Source organism: Mandrillus leucophaeus, unplaced genomic scaffold (genome assembly GCF_000951045.1).
Source record: "Mandrillus leucophaeus isolate KB7577 unplaced genomic scaffold, Mleu.le_1.0 Scaffold192, whole genome shotgun sequence".
In the NCBI taxonomy this organism is placed as follows: Eukaryota; Metazoa; Chordata; class Mammalia; order Primates; family Cercopithecidae; genus Mandrillus; species Mandrillus leucophaeus.
This window is the reverse complement of record NW_012101943.1, coordinates 1609847-1629133: the sequence shown is the minus strand read 5'-3', so window position 1 is coordinate 1629133 and position 19287 is coordinate 1609847.

Below are 19287 nucleotides of genomic sequence, written 5' to 3'. Positions count from 1 at the left end.
TAATAGATAATGTTCATTTTAGAATCTAGATGTTGGGTATATGGTTTTCACTATAATACTAAATTTTATATTTGAACACTTTAGTAATTGTTCGAAGAAATAACATTCATCAAGCTTTATTAGACAGTGTAACTGCATTATAAAAGAAGAGCTAAGTTTTGAGGGAATTGTGAGAACACCTGTTAGGAAAGAAATTTCTCTGATACGGGGAAATATTAAGGTGGTTGATAATACTGCCCCATTGGACAACTCAGGAGGACTCTTATGCAACCAGGCAGCCAAGACAAGTGAGCCAGTGTAAAAAGATGCTATAAAGCATTTAACCTCACCTGCATCTTTTTATACCACTAGGTAAAACCTTTTATTTCCATAAGCATAATATCATTGGTTCAGAAAAATACTTTTCTACAAGTTTGACCAAAAATCAACTTCTGCTTAGCCAGCTTTTTAAAATTCAGTGTTTTGAAGAAGTTTTACAAAGGGGAGTACATTCAGTAGTCTAGAAAATTTTATTTATATATACAACTTTTATTTATAATTATTCTAACTCAGTACATATATATCACACATAAACAATAACTTAATAGAGTAATACCTTTTGAGTTTCTACATTACACTGAATACTTGAATATATGATCAAATAAAAATAGTTTTTATCTAATGCATCACTGGATCAGCAATCTTGGAAAGGTATATTTGTAATTTTCCAGGAAAATGGAATCTTTAAATTGATAATGACATATCTCCTTGTGCTTGTGGACAAGATTTCTATTCACTGCTTTATTTCTTTGATGTAATGATATGCATCTCCAGACTCCAAAAGATATATCAAGCAACTTTTTTAAAGCTTCTTTGATAAGTAGTACATTAACAAGCTTTCAGAAGTTCATAGTCATCTCCTCAACTGAAGAGTGAGAAAAGAGGAAAGATGAATTGTTTTGTAGGAGGCAAAATTTCTTGTTTTATACTGACTCAGTTTATGAATACAACCTTCTGAGCCTCTCTTTGGTTATACAAAATAATGGCATATGCCATATACATTAGTATAGATTACAAAGCTTTAAAAGTAGAAATTTGGTTTAAGTGATGTTTTTGTTTTCAGGGAAACCTAAATCTGTTGCTGACAGTGATAAAAGTTTTCTGAAGATGTCTATCAATATTTATGTGTGTTTGCTGTAAGGCAGGGTGTGTATTGTAGAAACCTGATATACAAAGAATTTATATGGAAGAGCAACAAAGCACATTTACAGAGCTACACATAAATACATGTAAATCTAAATCTAAATTTACACAGAAAAATATGTTGGAAATTATATTAAATTTTTTTTTAGTTTGTGTGTGTGTGTGTGTGTGTGTGTGTGTGTGTGTGTGTGTGTGTTTCTTTCCCTCAAGTATGATGTTAAATGGGTCCATGGAGAAGGCCAGTTACAAGAAATAAAAGACATGATCTTATCATACCTAACCTCTCTAGAATTATTTACACCAGAAGGGTGTAATTTTTTTTCCATGGAAGAGAGGACGTAGAACACAATGGGAAGGAAGGGATAATATATGAGACAAGGTAAACAAAGATTAGCAGCTGGCAATGGAGGGCTGCTTCTCCATTGGATATACAAACTACAGTTCCAAAATACTTTGCAGTCAAGGATGGGGAGTCTGAATATTGTGACATAGGCTACTCAATGGAGAAATCACATGAAAAAGCGACCAGTGTTACTGTTCTACAACTCATCCACCTGAAAGTCATAGATTCTTAGGTTCTCAGCACAATACAGGGGAGTCAGAGACCACTAACCTCAGCCCAAGTGCAGCCCAGAAAACTTGAAAATAGGTTATAAGCTCAATATTACTTTATCTCTTTTAGTCTCCTCTCTATCCTCTGGCCCCTCCAGGGATTCAACCATAGATCCAACTTTAAAATGGGGGAAAAAAAATAAGATAATGAGTATCTTAGAGTTTTATTTTTTAAAAATTGATAAGTGCATAGGATATAGGAATACATGATGGAGACACAATTGTGAGCAAAAAGAAGCCCAATCTCTACTTTCATGAAGCTTATGGGGACACTGAGGAAGATGAATATTTTAAAAACCTCACTAATAATTACAAATTGGGATTGTCTGAACGAAAGAACATGATTCTGTGAGGACATATTACACAAAACTGGTCTCAATTGTGGTAGTAAGTGACTACAGGTGAAATCTGAAGGATAGGTAGGAATTAATGAGACAAGGGCTGGTGAGCAGGAAGTTTGAGGCAAGCATATTAAACCTCTATAGCAGGAAGGACTGAAAAATGACCAGACAGGGTGGAGAAAAGAGACTTTTTATAAAAACCAAAAAGAAAAAAAATTCTGGTACAAGTCTGGAGAGGCAGCCAGTGGACGAGACCATCAAATCATTTTGTCCCTGCTAAGGATTTGGGTCTTCGTCCAGGGATCAATGGGCAGGTAAAGAATGTTTTGATTTCTGTCTTGAAAAGATTATACCTACTATAATTCCAGAAACGAACTGTGATGGACAGTTTGTCAGACCAAAAAAGACCAGTTGATAGGCTCTTAAAATAATTCCAGCAAGCAATGATGATGGCCAGGACTAGGGGTCAGTGGAGGGAACCAAGTGGAATAGATTTGGAAACATTCTTAAACTGGTCCTTAAAGTTATGGAGGTCATCTGTAAACTTTGAAAGAACTGCTTTGATGGATCGATTGGAGGGTGGAGTGTACATTGAGGAATGAGTAGAAAATAAGAAAGTGGACCAAAAAAGAGTCTGTGAAGGGAAGAAGATAAAAGGGGCAATAAGAGGAGGATTTGAAGGAAGGTTCATCTGTAAGACTTGAATGCGTTCTAAGAAGGATCAATATCACAAAGAAAGGACAGTAGAATGCAGTTCCTGAAAAGATCAGGAAGAGTCAGAACAAAAGCATCAGTGGAAGAACTACATTTACTTTTTTCTATTTATTTATTTTTAATAGAAATAAAATACATATTATGTGCAAAATGATGTTTTGAAATATGTATACATTGTAGAATGGCTAAATTAAGCTAATTATTACTAGGTATTGCATTAAATCTATAGATCACTTTTGTAGTATGGATATTTAAATAGTATTCTTTAAGTGCATAAAAATGGGAAATCTTTGTGTCTTAATTTCTTTGATCAATATTTTATAGTTTTCAGTATATAGGCCTTTCACCTTCTTGCTAAATTTATTCCTAAGTATTTTATTGTTTTTGTGGCTATTAAAAATGAGATCGTATTCTCAATTTCTTTTTCAGATTGTCAGTGTATGGAGATGCTACTTATTTCTTTGTATGATGATTTTGTATCCTGCAACTTTATTGAATTTATTCTAACAGTTTTTGGGTGGAGTCTCTAGAGTTTTTGTTTTTTTTTAAATGTAAGATCATGTTATCTGAAAAAACCAATTTCCTTCTTTCTCATTTCAATACCTTTTATTTTTTTTTTCTTGCCTAATAGCTCTGCCTAGGACTTCCAGTACTATGCTGAATAGAAGTGGTGAGAGAAGCCATCTTTATCTTGTTCCTCATTTTAAATAAAAAAGCTGTCAAGTTTTTCCTGTTGAATGATGTTTGCTGTGAGTTTATCATATGAAGCCTTTATTGTGTTGAGGTACATTCCTCGTATACTGGGAAAAACTAGATTTAGATGTTACAACTTATCTGATGAAATAGGAAAGAGGAAAAAGAGGAGTATAGATATAGGTAAGTTTGCTGGGATTTTTATGATTTTTAAATATTTTTAATTTTTGTGGGTACATAGTAAGTGTATACATTTACAAGTTACGTGAGATGTTCTAATAAAGGAATGCAATATGAAATAAGCACATGATGGAGAATGGGGTATTCATCTTCTCAAGCATTTATCCTTTGAGTTACAATCCGATTACACTGTTAGTTATTTAAAAATGTATAATTAAGTTATTGATAATAGTCACCCTATTGTGCTATCAAATAGTAGGTCTTATTCATTCTATTTTGTGGTATCCATTAACCATCCCCACCTTCCTCTAAGCACCCCCACAACCCACCCTTACCAGCCTCCAGTAACTATGCTTCTACTCTGTGTTCATGAATTCAATTGTTTTGATTATTAGATCCCCCCAAGTAAGTGAGAATATGTGGTTTGTCTTTCTGTGCCTGGCTTATTTCACTTAACATAATGATCTCCAGTTCCATCCATGTTGTTGTTGCAAATGACTGGATTCCATTCTTTTTTTATGGCTGAATAGTGTGTATGTACACTCATCGTATATATGTACCACATTTTTTTTATCCATTCATCTGCTGATGGACCCTTAGGTTGCTTTCAAATCTTAGCTGTGACAGTGCTACAACAAACATAGGAGTGCAGATATCTCTTTGATATACTGATTTCCTTTCTTTTGTGTGTATACCAGTGGGGGATTGGTAGACTATATGGTAGCTCAATTTTTAGCTTTTAAGGAACCTCTAAACTGTCTTCCATAGTGGTTGTACTAATATATATTCCCACTAACAGCCTACAAGTGTTCCCTTTTCTCCACATCCTCACCAGCATTTATTATTGCCTGTCTTTGGATATAAGCCATTTTAACTGAGGTGAGATGATATTTCATTGTATTTTTGATTTGCATTTCTCTGATCAATGATGTTTCATATGCCTGTTTGCCATTTGTATGTCTTGTTTTGAGAAATGTCTTTTGAAATCTTTTGCCCATTTTTTGATCAGATTATTAGACTTTTTCCTATAGAGTTGTTTGAGCTTCTCATATGTTCTGCTTTAATCCCCATGAGTAGTTTGCAAATATTTCTCCCATTGTGTGAATTGTCTCTTTATTCTGTTGATTGTATCCATTGCTTTGTAGAAGCTTTTTAACTTGTGGTCCCATTTGCCCACTTTTGTTTGTTTGTTTTGGTTGTCTGTGTTTGTGGGGTATTGCTCAATACGTTCTTGCCCAGATTAATGTCCTGGAGATTTCCCTCAGTGTTTTCTTGTAGTGGTTTCATAGTTTGAGGTCTTAGATTTATGTCATTATTTTGATTTGATTTTCATATATTGCAAGAGATGGTGGTATAATTTCATTTTTCTGCATATGGATATCAAATTTTCCCAGCATCCCTTGTTAAAGAGACTGTCATTTCCCCAGTGTATGTTCTTGGTACCTTTATCAAAAAATGAGTTCACTCTAGGTGAGTGGATTAGTTTCTGGGTTCTCTATTCTGTTCTATTTACCTATACATCTGTTTTTGTGCCTGTACTACACTGTTTTGGCTACTACAGCTCTGTAGTATAATTTGAAATCAGGTAATGTGATTCTTCTAGTTTTGTTCTTTTTGCTTAGGATAGGTTTGGCCATTCTGGATCTTACGTGGTTCCATGTAAATTTTAGGATTGTTCTATTTCTGTGAAGAATATCATTGGTATTTTCATAGAGATTGTATTGAATCTGTAGATTGCTTTGTGTCGTACGGATAATTTAAAAATATATGTCTTCCAATCCATGAATATGGAATATACTTCCATTTCTTTGTGTCCTCTTCAGTTTCTTTCTTTAATGTTTTATAGTTTTTATTACAGAGCTCTTTCTATTCTTTGGTTAATTCCTAGGTAATTAATTTTATGTGTGGCTATTGTAAATGGGATTACTTTTTTTTTTTCTTTTTTACATTGTTCACTGTTGGCATATAGAAATGCTACTGATTCTGAATGCTGATTTTGTATCCTGCAACTTTACTGAATTTGCTTATCAGTTCTAATAGTTTTCTTGTGGAGTCTTTAGGTTTTTCCAAATATAAGATCATATTATCTACAAACAAGGATATTTTGACTCTTCCTTTCCAATTTGGATGCCCTTTATATCTTCCACTTATCTGATTTCTCTAGCTAGGACTTCCAATACAGTATTGAATAACAGTGGTGACAGTGGACATCCTTGTCATGTTCCAGATCTTAGAGGAATGGCCTTGAGTTTTTCCCCATTCACTATGATACTAGTTCTGGGTCTGTCATATATGGCTTTTATTATGATGAGTTATGTTCCTTCTATCCCTAGTTTTTTGGGGGTTTTTATCATAAAGGGATATTGAATTTTATCAGATGCTTTTTCAGCAAAAGTTGAAATAATCATATGGTTTTTATCTTCCATTCTGTTAATATGATGTGTCACATTGATTGATTTGCATATGTTGAGCCATCTTTGCATCTCAGGGATAAATCACACTTGCTTATAATGAGTGATCTTTCTAATCTATTGTTCAATTCAGTTCGCTAGTATTTTGTTGAGGATTGTTGCATCAATATTCATCAGATATATTGGCCTGTAGTTCTTTTTGATATGTCTTTGTCCGATTTTGGTATCAGGGTAATCCTGGCCTTATAGAATAAGTTTGGAAGTAGTCTTTCCTCCTCTATTCTTCAGAATAGCTTGAGTATAATTGGTGGTAGTTCTTTAAATGTTTGATATAATTAAGCAGTTAAGTCATTGGGTCCTGGGCTTTTCTTTACTGGGAGACTTTTTATTATGGCTTCAATCTCATTACTTGTTACTGGTCTATTCAGGTTTGAATTTTTTCCCAGCTCAATCTTAGTAGGTTGTATGACTAGAAATTTGTCCATTTCTTCTAGATTTTCCAATTTATTGGCCTATAGTTGCTTATAGTAGCCAGTAATGGCTCTTTGAATTTCTGCAGTAGCAGTTGTAATGTCTCCTTTTTCATTTTTGATTTTATTTGGATCTATTCTGTTTTTTCCAAAGTTAGTCTGGCTAAAGTTTCGTCAATTTTGTTTAACTTTTCAAAAAACTGACTTTTTGTTTCATTTATCTTTTGTATTTTTTTATTTCAACATTTAATTATGCTCTGATCTTTATTATTTTTTTCCTTCTATTAATTTTGGGTTTGGGTTGCTTTTGCTTTTCTAGTTCTTTAAGACAGATTTTTAGATTGTTCATTTGAAGTTTTTCTTCTTTTGTTGATGTAGGCATTTAAAGCTATAAACTTTGCTCTGAGTACTGCTTTTGCTGTATCCCACAGGTTTTGGGATGTTGTGTTTCCATTATCATTTGTGTCACAAAATTTTTCTATTTCCTTCTCAATGTCTTCATTGACCCACTGGTCATTCAGGTGCACATTGTTTAATTTCAATGTATTACAGTATCCAAAATTACTCTTGTTATTAATTTTTATCCCATTGTGGTCAGAGAGATACTTAATAATTCAAACTGTTTTGGGTGTTTTAAGATTTGTTTTGTGAGTTGATATATGGTCTATCCTTGAGAATGATTCATGTGCTGAGGAAAAGGAGTATTCTGAAGCTCTTGGATCAAATGTTCTATAAATATCTATTATATCCATTTAGTCTATAGTGCAGATTAAGTCTGTTTCTTTGTTGATTTTCAGTCTGGAAGATCTGTTCAATGCTGACAGTAAGTTGAAGTCTCCAGCTATTACAGTATTGGGGCCTGTTCCTCTCTTTAGCTCTAGTAATATTTCCTTAATATATCTGGGTACATATATATTTAAAATTGTTATATCCTCTTGCTAAATTGACCCTTGTATCATTATGTAGTGAACTTCTTTATCTTATCTTACACTTTATGTCCTGAAATCTATTTTGTCTTATATAAGTATAGTGATCCTGCTCTTTTTTAGTTTCCATTGGAATGGAGTATCTTTCTCTAGCCCTTTGTTTTCAGCCTATAGGTGTCTTTATAGGTTGAATGTGTTTCTCATAGGCAAAAGATCAATGAGTATTGTTTTTTCATCCACTCAGCCAGTCTGTGTCTTTTGATTGGATAATTTGGTCCATTTACTTCAGTGTTATTATCGACAAGTAAGGACTTACACTTGCCATTTTGTTATTTGTTTTCTGGTTGCTTTGTGGTCTTTTCTTTCTTTCCTTCCTGTCTTCCTCTAGTGAAGGTGATTATCTCTGGTGATGTGATAGTTTCTTGCTTTTTATTTTTTTGTGTAATCATTGTATATTTTTTAGTTTGAAGTTAAAATAAGGCTTTCAAATACTATCTTTTAACACATTATTTTAACCTGTTAACAACTTAACACTACTTGCATAAACAAACAAGCAAAAAGAAAACTAATAAAAACTCTATGCCATAACTTGTTCCCCCTACTTTTTAACTTTTTGTTGTTTCTATTTATGTCTTACTGTACTGACTGTGTCTTGAAAATTTGTTGTCTTATTATTTTTGATTCATTCATCATTTAATCATTCTACTTAGGTTAAGAGTAGTTGACACACCACAGTTACAATGTTAGAATAGTCTGTGTTTTTCTATATAGTTACTATTACGAGTTTTGTACTAGTACAAGTGATTATTTATTACTCATTAATGGCCTTTTCTTTCTGATTGAAGTACTCACTTTAGCATGTCTCATAGGACAGATCTGGTATTAATGAAATCCTTCAGCTTTTGTTTGTCTGGGAAAGTCTTTATTTTCTCCTTCATACTTGAGAGATATTTTTGTCAGATATATTCTAGGGTAAAAGGCTTTTTTTCCTACCCCTTTAGCACTTTGAATATGCCATGCCACCCTCCTGGTGTGTAAGGTTTCCAGTGAAAAGTCTGCTGCCAGGTGTGCTGGAGCTCTATGTGTGTTATTTGTTTCTTTTCTCTTGGTGCTTTTAGTGTCCTTTCTTTCTCCTTGACCTTTGGGAGTTTAATTATGAAACGACTCAGAGTAGTCTTCTTTGGATTAAATCTGCTTGGTGTTCTACAACCTTCTTGTACTTGGGTGTTGAGCTCTTTCTCTACCCCATCTTTAAGGCCAGTAACTCTTAGATTTGCCCTTTGGGGGCTATTTTTTTTATATCCTGTAGGCATGCTTCATTGTTTTTTCTTTTTTCTCTTCTGACTGTGTATTTCCAATAGTCTGTGTTAAGGCTCACTAATTCATTCTTCTGCTTGATCAGTTCTGCTATTAAAAGACTCTGATGCATTTTTCAGTATGCCAGTTGCATTTTTCAGCTCCAGAGTTTCTGCTTGATTCTTTTTACATATTTCAATCTCTTCATTAAATTTATCTGATATAATTCTGAATTCCTTCTCTATGTGATACTGAATTTGAGTTTCCTCAACACAGCTATTTTGAATTATCTGTCTGAAAGGTCACATATCTTTGTTCCACCACTATTTTTCCCTGGTGCCTTATTTAGTTCATTTGGTGAGGTCATGGTTTCCTGGATGGTGTTGATGTTAGTAGGTGTTAGGTTCATTGGTTTGGAGGCAGTGGGCTGATGAAATTTCTATCTGGTATGTTCAATTGTGTGTATGATATATGATCTGAGGCTATCTGCTGAGAATGGGGAAGGAATTTCAGAATAGAGAAAGGTATCATTGCAGAATATGAGATAGTGAGTTGACGGTGACAACATGTTTAGGCTGTATGGCATTACCAAGCATTTATTTGAGACTGGTAACTCTATCTCAAAATAAATCCAATTGCCCTGGTTTGAGACTTTATTAGCAGAGGACAAGTTTCATTGATAGACCATAGTATACCCTCCTTCTATAAACTAGGGCGAAACTATTCTCCTTAGCATCTCCTTTTATATGTTACAGAATTATCCTTAGCATCCTAATTACATATAATCTGTATATGAAAGAAGAAAATGCCTCATTCTTCTCCTTTTATTATGCTTACAGTAGTTGCTGGGATCTGTCCCTGCCCTAGTTTAGAAGTCTTCAAACATCAGCAAAGGCATTCTAAAGTGGTTACTTCATAAATACTCCTTGTATACTTTTGGTTTTGCCCTTCTTGTCCTCTTTCACACATCTTCATTTTATCTGTTTTCAGTTGTTGTTACTTTCCATGGTCATTTTCTTTTTTTATTTTTTTTCTCCTACAAAAAACAATAGGAAAACCACTCTGCAAATTATCATTTTGGAGAGGTTATTTTTATTTATAGAGATAATATCCTAGCAGACAAGAGAAGAAGGAAGAATGATCCAGAATGTTTTCCCATCTGATTTCAGTCAAATTCATATTGAAAGTTAAGTCTCACTATGCTGAATATCCATTTTCTGCAGCACCACAACTCTGCAGCTTTTCAAAAGTAAGTTCTTAAAAGTCCTGCAATAAAAGAGAAGACGCAAAGTATCTTGGCTCACTGCAACCTCCACCTCCCAAGTTCAAGCAATTCTCCTGCCTCAGCCTCCTGAGTAGCTGGGACGAGAGGCATGTGGCATCGTGCCCAGCTAATTTTTCTATTTTTAGTAGAGACAAGGTTTCACCATGTTGGCCAGGATGGTCTCGATCTCTTGACCTCGTGATCTGCCTGCCTCAGCCTCCCAAAGAGCTGGGACTATAGGAGTGAGCTACCACGCCCGGCCCTACAAAATGTTTTTAGAAGGCAGATTTTATTTTTTCTGCTCTCCTCACATGTACCAATATCAAAGAAAATCAAAAGGAATGGAGTGAATGAAGAATCTTACTTCTAAGAACTATATCGAAAACATTTAAAAGTACTTCCTAAAAAATTCTGAAATGAACAATTCTGTACATATAAAAAATTAGATATACGTGGGACAAATAATTTTTAAAAACATTCATAAATCCTGCTTAAAAATAGAGCATTCTGTTCTGACTTTTTCACTGCTATCTCTCAAGATATCCTCAGAAAAAAAAAAATTAAAATCAGAATTGTTTCAGTTCAAGTACTGCCCACTGGAAGGTGACCCCAATTGCCCAAAGAAGTGCTTAGCTTAACCTCCAAAATAATATGGCAGACTTTTAAAATTACATGTCTGAGACAGAACCATCGGGAAAGAACTAGTGTTCAAAAATGGGTTCCTTGACATTGCAGATGCAGGTTAAGAGCACTAATGCTCTTAACCCCACCATTTTTTAGTTCTGACATAACTTGATACAGAATAAATTGCAGGTCAGATGCCACAGAAACTGTCCCTTGATCTTGGTCCTGCTAAAAGGAACCCTGATGAAACTCTGGGTTAATAACTTTAAAATCTACTTTAGAAGAATGCAGTTCTTACTGCTGCCCAACTGATGACATATCCCCTTTTCTATGAAATGAGAAAGAAAAGATGTCACAATTGAATGGATGTTCATCATTCTCTACCTATGTACAATTCTAAGCCAAATAAAACAAGCAGCATACTCTGGTAGGTGGTGCTTAAGTTGTTCAGAGTTGTTAACCCCAAAGTCCTCACAAACCAACTTCCAGAATATAGGTTTTTATTTTAGTTGGTCATGTAGGACTGAATCATTGAACCCCAAATTAAAACATGCCTCAGGCAACAAGTAAATTTCTATGTTACTACTTTCTAGTGCCTGACTATAATGTGGGAAATGCCAAAAGCTTCTTGAATATTTGAACTGTACATTTCAGCTAAATAATTAATATTATCAAAGTGCAGTTTCTTTTCTCTCCAGTAATGTCCTAATTTTTTTTTTTTAGTCTGAGGCATTCCTCACAGTGCCCGGCTTTGAGAAAGCTGGAAAGTGAGATAATGGTAATATTCATATAACAAAAGATTTTCTTGGAATTCAAAGGAACATGTAATGAATATTGAAATTTCATAAATATTATTATAAGCAGTACATTAATATACAAATATGCATATAAACTCAGTTTATAAGAACCTGAACACTGAAAATATTTCATATTTTAATTTTGCATAAAAAATCATTTAAAGTCTTTGAGCAGAAAGACAGTGTGATATATAGATTACAGTAAAAAGTGCTGTGGGTCGGGTTTTAAAATATGAAGATCTGTGTGGCCACAACATGTTTTTTTCATTGGCAGAATAGAAAAAATAATTCCTGCCTAAATAGTAACCAAGTAAAACCATGTAATATATGTAAGTGTTCTGATGACTGAAAAAAACACTACATAATGTGAAATATTACAGAGTCTTCTCTGTTCTCTCATTATAACAACTTGATTTTAGAACCTTGAAAATACTTCCCCAAATGTATCTCATTTCTGAAAAAAGAAGCAGGAACAGGAATTAATATTAAAATTTCATAGCTATTATAGAATATATCTATATATGTAAGTATGTATAGCTATATGCTACATAATAACATTTCAGTAAATGACAGAGCGCATATACAGTAGTGGTCCCATAAGATTACAACTCTGTATTTTTTTTCTTCTTCTTTTTGAGACGGGGTCTTTCTGTGTCACCCAGGCTGGAGTGCAGTGGCGCAATCTCAGCTCACTGCAACCTCCACCTCCCAGGCTCAAGCGATTCTTGTGTCTCAGACTCCCAAGTAGTTGGGATTACAGATAATGAAACACCATGTCTGGCTAATTTTTGTATTTTTTTGTAGAGGCAGGGTTTTGTCACGTTGATCAGGCTGGTCTTGAACTCCTGGCCTCATGTAATCTTTCTGCTTTGGCCTCCCAAGGTGTTGGGATTACAGGTGTGAGCCACTGACCCTGACCTGCAACACTATTTTTACTGTACTTTTCTATGTTTAGATAGACAAATATTTACCATTGGGTTATAATTGCCTACAGTATTCAATACAGTAACATGCTGTGCAGTTTTATGGCCTGGGATCAATAAGGTACACCATATAGCATGGTGTGTAGTAGGCTATTCCATCTTGGTTTGTGTAAGTACTCTTATGATATTTGCGCAATGATGAAACTACATTAATAGCATATTTCTCAGAACATATCCCTGTAGTTAATTGATGCATGACATATATGTGTGTACATGTATGTACAAGTGTATGCACATGCTACATATAGCCTGATAGAGATAGTAACACCAACTAGTTATCAGATTTTTCTCTTCTTTTCTGCTCTTGCCTTCCTCTTGAGTGACTTCAACAACCAGATCTCCTCTAAACCTCATTCAGTCTCATTTCCAATCTTTTCTTCCTATGTCTGTCTGCCTCGGCCCATCACCTCTAACCACAGTACTTCCCAGTTTCTCAACTTTGTGGGCTTTCTTGTCATCCATCTCAAAACTTCTGCATTTTTAAACATTCTCTCTGCCTTACCATGCAACCCATATAATTCAACTACATGTTTGTCTTTACCCGTCTTAGGTCCTCTCTCTCAGTCTTTTCTCCTTTTCCAGGTTGTCTTGCCTTCCAGGGACATTCTCTTGTGTCCTTATTCCCTACCTCCCCCAAAATCCCCTTTTCCTCTACTTCCCACTCAATGTACTCTCTCATCCTAAATACTGAATGCCATAAACAGTCATCTCTGTTCACTGACTCTCTTTTCTCAGTTCTTTATTTCCCAACCCACAGCGGTTTGGACTTGGCTATTGCACTGTCTCTGAATCTTCTCTACCAGTTGTCAAAATGATCACATATTACTAAGACTAACTTCTTTCTTCAGTCCCTCTGACTTGGTTTCTCTGTAGCCTGGACCACTACTTGTCACTCCTTTCTGAATTCCTGTGAACACTCCCTTGATGACTTTGCTTCTTAAGACAACTCCTAAATACTGGTATCGTCCCAGGTTCTCTATCTAGGATTGCTACATTTTTGTTTTCCTTTGGGCAACATCCGTCTACACCTAAATGGCTAACTAATAAATTCAATGCAGAGAACTCTCAGATCTACATCTCCAACCCTGGTTTCCTTTGACCCCAGATCAGAATTTCTAATAGTGGTCAAGACATTGTCATATGAACAGCTGACCAAAAACTCAAACTACAAACAACCAATACTAATTCTATTTCTTCATGTTACTGACATCTGCATCCTACCTCATTCTTTCTTCCACTGCACTAATTTGAAGCTTCATCACCTCTTGTCTCTTAAAATATTATTTCTTGCAGCTACTGATGCTCCTTGCCCTGTGTTGGGTTGCATCCCAATAAACCCATTGTAAGTTGAAAATACTGAGTTGAAAATGCACTTAGCACACTTAACTACAGAACATCATAGCTTAGCACAGCCTATCTTAAGTGTGCTCAGAGCACTTAATTTACACTACAGTGGGGCAAAAGGCATCTCATACAAATATTATTTTATAATAAAGTTGTTGAATATCTCATGTATGTTATTAAATACTACAAGTGAAAAACAACGGTTGTATGGACAGTCGAAATATGTTTTCTACTGAATGTGTATGACTTTTGCACCATTGTAAAGTCAAAAAATCTTGTGAAGCCATCTTAAGTCAGGGGCTGGCTGTGTTATGATAGCTTCCAAACTGATCTTTCTGTCCTCAATATAGCCACAAGAGTTATCTTACTAAAGCTTCATTAAAATCATGCACCGCTACTGCTCAAACACTGCTGTTTCCAAATTTTCTACAAAAATAAGGTCCACATTTGTTAGCATGATAGAGTATTCGAGGCCACTTACTTCATTTTAATCTCCTGCTAAAATATCCCCTTCCCCTACTCCCACCCCACACCATATTATTATTTGTCACTCTCCAAATTTTCTGGTCTCTGGGCTTTTCACTGTTTCTATCCATCTTTCTGCTGGATTATTCATCATGCTTCCCTAATCTCTTTCTTTACATTGAGGCTGAGACCCAAATTCAACTATGATCTCCTTAAATGGTTCCCAAACTACCCAAGTTGAATTTCATTTCTCTCTGTTCTGTACTTCTAGGACATTTGTTGAAAGTGTCCTAGAAGTGCAGAATAGAGAGATGAAATTCAACTGGGGAAATTAGGAAACCACTTGGACTTGAATTTTATTGCAAGTGTGTTTCTTTTCTCCATCAGATTCTTAGCTCCCTCAATGTAGGAAAAGTATCTTCTTTATCATTAAATTGCTTCATGGTATCCATGTTGTGTATAAGTAGAAATTGGACAAAATATATTTGATTTTTAAATGTTACTCATGGAAAAAAATTTAGTAACCCTGAGCAATACCACCAAATGACCTCAGCAGATAATAACAACAGCCTGTTCACATGTGTGTAGACATGCCAAATGCGGAATTAAAATGTTTTGGTTAATGCACATTATAAAATTTCTGTATACATAGAATTCTTTAGTTTTTTAGGTTCATATTAGTATTGTCAATTAAAGCATTTAAGTAATTGCTCAATAAATATAAATATTTGTCAAAAAATGTGAAATGAATATATGGACACAGAGGTTCATTTTCTTGGCTTTCTGAAGAGTAAAAAATTACTTTGCCAAGGTGAGGGTTAAAAGAAAAATTTTCAGCCTAAGTTCCAGAGAATACAGCTCTCCTTTCACACCTGACTAATAAAGTGCTGCAGGGTTTGCGTCCAAGAACTGTTTTCCTTATCCCATAAGGCAGCTACTCTCTAGAGGATGGCTTCATTTTCTCACAGCTGTCATCTTTTAACCTTATTTTTAAAATCAGATCTATGGAAGAAAAACACCTGCTCTTCCAGCAGGTGCATGAGGACGGAGCCAGCAGGAGTGGCTTCCCCAGTACCATCATTTCACATAGATTAGCCATGCCTGCAGAATGTGCCTTCACCATTCAAGTACCATTTAATCCAGAGTATGCATTTCAAAGCCAGTCCATTGTAACAATCACTGTTTGTGACATCCCATACCAGCCTAATTACTAAGTTGAAAATGCAGTGTATTTTGAGTTTCTGTTAAGTCTATGTTGTTTTTCTTGCAGCCACATCCTGCTAGACAGCAAGGGAACATTTCATTAGCAGTGAGGATGACTTTCATTTTTTCTTTTAATTGCAGCTTTTTGAAGAATTCTTCTTTGAATGAAAATGCTAGCAAAATTTGATTTCCATTTCAACTCGTTGTCACTTTGATTTATTTCTCTAAGCAACCAGTGAATGGGAACATAGAGCAAGCAATGAAAATTGCATCTCACTTTTTTTTTTTTTTAAAGATTTCTCTCTCATTTTGGCTTTGAGGAAGCTTCTCCAATAAGTAGAAAGTATTGATGTATTGTAAGAATACTTGGTTAGTTCTGAAATCACAAAAGTCACTCATGGCAATGGAATTTTACCTATTTTAATAAGACATTTTGTTTCTATCCAGAGTATGTGCGTGCGTGTGTGTGTGTGTGTGTATAGTATGTATGTACCTATACAGAGTCAATAGATATATTCACATAAATTTATATATATATTTTATGTATGTGTATGTATTTATAATTTGAATGTATATATTCACACACTGAAACAAATTTATGCTATCTTTATGCCAAACCAAATTTCAAGTAAGTTAAAATACAAAAGTATTTATTTATTTCACCTTATTTTTAATTCTTCTTACAGTCTTTATTATTCATTGAAGGTCTGTACAAATCAGAGGGGAGGTAGAACAGACTTGGGAGTTAGAAAAATCTGGGTTAAAACTCTGGTTATATCACTTCCTGGCCCTTAAATTCTGGCCTTATTACTGTCCTCTCAGACTCAGTTGTTTGATTCAGGAGGATTAATTGGTAGCATATGCAAAGAATTTAACACTAAACCTAGAATACAGAGGTATCCAGAAAAGGACTGTTATTAATCAAAGCATTATGTAACATTGGAAAATCCATAAATAACGTGTTTAGAGTATGGATGGAGTCTCCATCCTAGTTCCATACTATCATTTCACTGTGTGAGCTTAATTCCTAGGACTGTTTGACCAAAGGTAGAGTAGCAGCTTTGCTCTAAACATAAGGATCATAGGCACTCAGGGTTGTAAAAGAGATGGCTACCTACCTTCTATGTAAACATCAAGTAAACTCTTCTCAGTTGAACAATTGCCATCCAATAAATACAGTTTAATTTTAATTGGTAAGAGGTCATGGAGAAACCTAAGAATGAGGACTGATTTCTTATTTTCCAGCACCTCTATATTCCATCCAACAGCTACTCCTATCAGCTATACCTCCAAGATATAATTGATAACATGTACCCTTCTCAACACTTGTGCCAGCACCCTAGACAAAGCCACAATTAGCAATAGCCCCTATGTCAAATAATCTTTCTGGGTTTAATTTTATCTCCCTATAGTCTGTTTACCCCACAGCAGCCAGAGTGATACTTGATGTGATTATTATGCATTGCATGCCTGTATCAAAGTATCTCATGTACCTCATAAATATATACACCTACTATGCACAAAAATTTTGAATTAAAAAAATTAACATGGAAAAAATAAAAATCGAAAACATGGCATGATCTTAGTTGCAACCTCCTAATGGCTTTCCATTGTGCTTTAGAATAAAATCCAAACCCTGGCCATAGCTTGCCAGGTCATTTGAGATCAAATGCCTCTTCCTTCTATTCTCATTTGCCCACCTATTGCCTCATTCACCTGATCTGAACACTCACCTCCTCTCTGTTCCTTAAACCAGCCTAGTTTATTTCTGACTGACCCTTCTTGACCAAGCCATTTACATGTATCCCACAATTCTAATATTTATTACATCATGTTCTATATTGTTTATTTTGTTTATTATCTTTCTGAATGTAAACTCAGAGAAGGGACCAGGTTTTCCTGCTAACCACTGCATCCCATGTTTGTAGCAGCATCTAGAACATAGCAGGACTTTGGTATTCATTCAGTTAATGGAATAGAAAGGCTTTACATTTTAATTACAAATATGTCATTAAGTCCCTCAAGGATAAATATCACATATCATCCAAATTTGAATCTCCAGCACACAAAAAAGTACTGTGCTCCCTCTCATGAGACAGTCTATGTGGGAAATAAGATGCAAATAAAAAAATAAATGAAGTAACTTTCAGAGGGTGAGAAGTATGGAGGACACAGGTGTATTACTTTCCCAAGGCTGCTGTAACAAAGTGTCACAAACTGGCCAAGAACAACATAAATATATTGCTTCAGAGTTCGTAAGGCTTGAAGTCTGAAGTTAAGGTGCCAGCAGGACTACGCTCTCTCCAGAGGATCTTCTCCAGCCCTTCTCCTAGCTTTCGGTAGGAGCTTGTGGTAACTCCTCGGCTTGTGAGCACATGATTCCAATCTTCACATGTTGTTTCTTTGTGTGGGAATCATTGTCGACTTTCTTTATGCACTTGTGCTCTCCTCTTAATTAACTTTGTGAACATCTCAAGGTCAAAGACCATGTTGATACCTCTGGATGTATGCAGTAGTCCCTTAGTTTATTTTTTTTTAACAACAATAATATTTTATCATTGAGCTTAAGCCTTTTAAAACCAGGGGGAATGTTTCCTTTTCTTTTCTGGGCTTTACCGCTTCTTGACTTTTACCATACCATAATGTTCTCATGTGATTGTCATTCTTTCACACCTGTGTCAATAACCTAAATTATTATAAAGCAAATAATGTATTGATCTAGGACAGTGCTTGTCCTGGATCCTGGGTCTTCCCATATCGCTTCTTTCATTAACACCACATCTGTGTGTCAGACATACAGAATGAGAATATATAGCTAGAAGTAAATAGACTCATTTATTAGAGCAGTCAGGAATAGTAGTCATGAACTTATTATTCTTATTAGAATGGATAGATATTTGGGAATGCCATGTATTTCTACTGTTAATAGACCCCAAAGGAAGCTGGAAATAAATTGTTCATTAGGAGAAATGATATTTCATGTCACAGAGATTTTCCTTTGACCTATCCAAGCAGGTAAATTTAGATACTGAGAATAGTCACAGTGGGGTACATTGAAAAATTAACTTGTCAAACATCTATAATACAGAGATTGACAAATAAAACTTCTCCAAAGGACATTCTATACCTTTGACCTTTCTTTCACCTTTTAGGTAACTAACTTGATAATGGGGTTCTATTGTGTCATAAATTTGAGCTGTATTGCTGTAATCAGCCTGCCGTATGTTTCACTATCATTTCACTGCATTTAATATGCTATTGCTGATGTTTGCCTTTATAACTCTTTGAAATGACCTTTATGAAAGAAAATAGACTGGGCAGATGGGGAAGTGAGGACTTTTAAGTCACAAACTCAACACTATGTGTCTGAGAATAGAATTCCAGGGGCAGTTTTCTTTTTTCAGGATCTCTTGTGACGGTCTTCAGGGGACAAGCACATTATCCACAGAGCTATGCTGTGCTCCAAAGTGACTGATCCTGCACAGGCTAATTGAGATACTCAAAATCTGACACTCAGCCAACCTTGTCAGTTGATAGTTTTACCAAGTATCCATAAGTCTGGAAACTTAGATGATTTCTTTATGTGTTTATGCATTTACAGATTGAAGATGTCCTTCTATATATTTTATTATGTTTTCCAGACTTTATTTACTCTGTCTTCTCTTGGAGTTTTGCTGGGCTTTCTAAAAAGTTGTAGAGATGCAGGCTCTCCTTAAGGAAAATTAACTTTTTGGTACAATTACATTTTTAAGAGTTTCTATAGTGTTCATTGAATCCTAAAT